Source organism: Gavialis gangeticus, unplaced genomic scaffold, assembly GCF_001723915.1.
Source record: "Gavialis gangeticus isolate Ggan-Ray unplaced genomic scaffold, GavGan_comp1, whole genome shotgun sequence".
Lineage (NCBI taxonomy): Eukaryota > Metazoa > Chordata > Crocodylia > Gavialidae > Gavialis > Gavialis gangeticus.
In genome coordinates, this window is record NW_017728994.1 from 68,268,415 (window position 1) to 68,272,876 (window position 4,462).

At 38.7% G+C, this 4,462-nt stretch overlaps 1 protein-coding gene across 4 annotated transcripts in view; it reads right to left on the reverse strand.

The window, feature by feature from the left end:
* Positions 1 to 4,462, reverse strand: part of CTBP2 (C-terminal binding protein 2) — a 122,748-nt gene that overhangs the window by 43,661 nt on the left and 74,625 nt on the right. Inside the window, exon 1 of one of the 4 annotated variants that reach the window (XM_019502973.1) lies at positions 2,341 to 2,443. The exons of the other annotated variants lie outside the window; for them this stretch is intronic. The gene's annotated coding sequence lies outside the window, so the exon portion shown is untranslated. Of the gene's footprint in view, positions 1 to 2,340; positions 2,444 to 4,462 lie in introns of those variants that run through there. 4 annotated transcript variants of the gene reach the window in all.

Consider the following 4,462-nt stretch of genomic DNA (forward strand, 5'->3'; position numbering starts at 1 on the left):
ACAGGTTCCCCCCCGTCTTCAATTATTTCACCCTATATATTTTTCTACATTCTTAAAAGCTGCATTTATAAAGGGATAACTCTCACTCTTTCAGCCTCAAAAATGAACTTCCGACAGAAATCTTCCTTGAAAAGGAAAGGCAAGGCAAGATCCAAAATGAGAAACATAACAACTGAAACAGGACAGAAATACCTTTTGTATATCGTTAGCTTTTGCATGTGGGACATGTGCTACAGGCCCAGTTTCTTTCACGTAATCAGTAGGAGTATTACAGATCAGAGGAACTGCTGCTCTTCTACCGCTGCACTACACCCTGTGATTTGGTGGCTGAAACAGTCGTGAGGAAGCTGTCCCGCAGGAGGACGACATATACGCAACAAGAGGAGCAGAGGCCTCTTCAAACACCTGCCTGAGCTTGTGTGCAGCCAGAATTGGGAGTTACTGAACAGGCCAATGCACCTCCAAGGGTTTTAGTTTTTTCTTTTTCTTTATCACTGCATGTTTCATTTCTGAGTAGAACATGTAAACCTTACTGTGCCTTGTTTGCCAATAGGTAAAACTGTTATACTCGGAGCTGGCGAAAACGATTGTTTATTTTTTCTCTGCACAATACATTGCAAACGTATTTTCATAATGAAATTTTAGGCAATTTCACATTTCAGTAAATCCTCAGTCCCGTAACTTGTTATGCATGGGAATAGTACCATTATACAAGCGTTTATATTCTCTTCCTTTTGTGCGTCACCTACACAGTGACAGTTTCGTGTTTTGAGGCCAAAAAAACAAATGACTTGAATGAAATTTCAAAAACTGAGGATTTTGCTTAGAAACTATGATTCTTATTGGAAACAATCACTCGGAAGCGGACTGATCCTTAAGTCCAACGGAAGGGAACGCCAAGTCCTCAAATAACGAGGGGATTTGTTTCAAAAGTCACCGTGAGTATTTAATGGAAAACTATCTGTCTCTCTCGTAAGTGTGAAGTCTAACCTGTAAGGTGCCTGGAAATTGCTGGAGAAAATAACATTAGCTGCATTCTTCGTCTATGAAACAGCTGTCGGGGAGCATAGCGATTTGCATCTTTCATCCGGGGGGGCTAAATGATCTGGGCTCAGATTTTCAGAGGAGGTGCCTCTTTTGCATGACTCACTAGGGCTGAGGTTTAGAGTTACTTAGCTTCTACCGCTTAACGGAAAATTTTGGATCAATATATTCTAATTAGGGCACTCAAAAATTCAGAAGGCAGTTAGGCAATTTTGATACAAACTGGCCTGAAAGATCCCTACCTGAGAGACGAATAAGGCAAAATCTTTTTTGATTTCAAGTCTAGGTTGAGAACGCATCTCTCCTGTCTACACAGTTGGTCCAATAAAAGACATCACCTTAAGAAATCCTTGCCTCTTGTCTGTCTCGTTACTCTGCTACATGTTTTAGGAAGTGATGGAAGTGATGAACCACTTCAGTAGAGGCAACAGTCATAATAAGTCCCAAATATCACAATTTACCAGTTACTACAGTACTTATTTATGATGATTATATGGACAAGTAGAGGGTTATTCTATTGAGGAGAATTCTGTGAAGTTATTTTAACACAGAAAATCAAAGTATAGTAGTAATTTGTAAACTGGACATCTGAGACTGGTTAGGAAGTTCATGGGGTGAAATCAAATGTCTAACAAAGAGCACCGCAGAATGAATGCTACTGTTTGTGACTATGGCTATTCAAAAATCAGATAATTAAAAAGAGCGATTGTTTATTGAATCAAACTAAGATGTCATGCTTACAGCGTTGTGCTAGCATTCCAGCTCCCTGGATAATGGTCAACATTGCAATATCCTGCTGAGGGAAAGGCCAAACGTGGTGTTAACGTAACCAGATGCCAGGAAAATCAGGATGAAAAAAAGAAATTAATGAGCAGAGCAACGCAAAGATAAAAAATGGGAAAATACAATCCACACTGTTATTCAGATTGTTGTCAGAGGTAAAGTACTGGGCAAGATCAACATGAACTGATATGTGAAAGACAAGCCTAAGACAGACACAATGGGCCAAAAATATGCCTCACAGAAATGCACTAAGTACAGAGCATTACTCCACGGTAATATTGAAAAAAAAAGTTGTTATATTCACTTTAAAAGGGAAAAAAATAAATCTATCGATACAAGCAGATGTAGAAGCAGCATGTTTAATGGCTCTCAGACTCTGTATCATTGATTGGGTTTTAAAACTATAAAATCAAAAACAAACAGAAGGCCTGATGAAATATTTTCAAAATTAGACACAAACATTTTTCTAAATACGATGTCTTTTTTTCTATTGAGATTTCCATTAGCACTTACTGGAAGTAATACATCATGCTCGCAGTATTTCATCCAGATGGAAGTGCAACTGTGTCAGTATGCATAGTGTAATGCTGAGATGATTTGGGCAAGTGAAAGGAGCTCACTATAAGCAGATAAACAAGAATAAACACATGTAGAAATCTCAAATGCTAACAATCCATACATGAAGCATTATTCTTCAGCGGGATTAATCACTTTTCCTATTTAATAAGCAACTCATCTGTAACAGCCACTAAAAGGTTACTTACGTGTACAGTCTCCAAGACTTGGAGCATCACATAATGACAGCCTCACATTGTTATCGTCAAAGAAGTAATATGATACACAGGCAAATGGCATAGTGAATGTATTTATATCACCACCAAGACAAGGGCCTTACATAGTCAAAGGGATTTTTACTGTGCATTGGGTCTATGTATTTCTCAGTGAAACATAATCAGAGCTTGATGCCCATACAGGACAAGAACTATGTACAAAGTGAGGTAGGCAACACAAGGTTGGCAATTGTTTTCTGAAATAATGAAACATGTAAAACAAAACCGGTGGTTATCTGAAACTACACCAATTGCACTGAACATCCAAATAACGGTTTTATTATCCACCCGTCACATGAATGACTTTATAAAGTCAAAAGAAATCTTGTCTTTTTTGAAACATGACATCTCTGTCTTTGCCTACGAGTATGGATGTAATTGTGCGTGAAAACACAGGCTTCCCAGCCATCTCCAGTCAGTCTACACACAAAAATGCATTTGCCAAGGATGAACATTACCTGCAAGTTGTAGTAAACATTTAGAAGAATGTCTCACATTTTCTCTTACTTCAGTGGGGTAATTTACTTCAAGTTGACAGGGTAAGAAAATTTTGCAGGAGATCAATAGGATGAAGTGCATAACACACTAATTACATTTTAATAAAAAGTACTGACAGGTTTGCAACCTAAATCATCCAGTGTAATATATTTTCCTGATCTAGTTACATCCAATTCTCTATCCAGTTGTAACTTTATCACTCTGAATATTATACCTGCTTTATAGATCTACTCTGCACGTACTATACATGCAGGCTCAAACTAAAGCACTGGAAATGGGAAAATCAAGTATATTATTTTAAAGTTAGTAAGATTTTCTCCTTCCAATGTATGCAGCTTATTGTGTGTGTGACTGCTTCATTAAAAATGTGGCATGCCAAAGATCAGAAACTAAAAATATCTAGCCCCCCCAAATTCCAATTAAAATTACAGTCTTAACCCTTTAATTCTGCATTATTTTTAGTTCTTAGGTAGGAGCTGGGAGCAGAGGCAAGGGAACTAGTGTATAAAATAAATCAGTGGCCTGAGTTAGTCACTAAGAGTTATGAACTACAAAAAAAACAAGGCAAATAAGGCATCACAAGGAATATAAAAAAAATTGTAGTTCATCGGCATGGAGCTGTAAAGAAAGAAGGGGGTGTGGAGTGGGGAGGAAATGGCATGTCTCTTTTTCTGGGGAGATTAGTGCTCTTGATCAGCAAGGAAATATACATCTAATTTAAAAATTAAGCAGTTTTCCAGCAATTTGAAGCTGAGTTAGAGATAAACAACCACCAAGCCTGAAAAAGTAACACAACTATTGTTCAATAGATATTTTGGGGCATTTTCAGCTATCTGGCAGCATTTCAGTGAAGAGCTTTTTAAGGGGGGGGGAGGGGTGCTTTCCCTGTAAAGCTGAGATTTCAAACTCCACCCTGATTCACAAGCAGCCCAGCTTGTTGCACCCAGCGCAGGGTATAAAGTGCTTTTGTTTCATTTTTAATACACAAAGCCTGCTTGTCCTCTTTGGCGGCTCCTCCCCTGTGCCACCCACTTGTATCCGATTCCAATGGCACCCCTGCCAAGAGAATTAGGGAGTGCTCCCTGCTAAATGGCAGCCTTTGTGTGACCGCAAGACGGCTGGTACTATCTCATCAACACAAAAGCAGAAGCCATTTGCCTAATTCTTATTAATCTCAGTTGCCTACGACACACAGCTCTTTTTTTTTTTTTCCTGTTGTATGCCTTGGTTTATGAGGAGTTAGTGACTGGTAAATCAGTAAGGTTATAGGTGTCGTGTCCCCCCCCCCCCACATCTCCATATCTCAA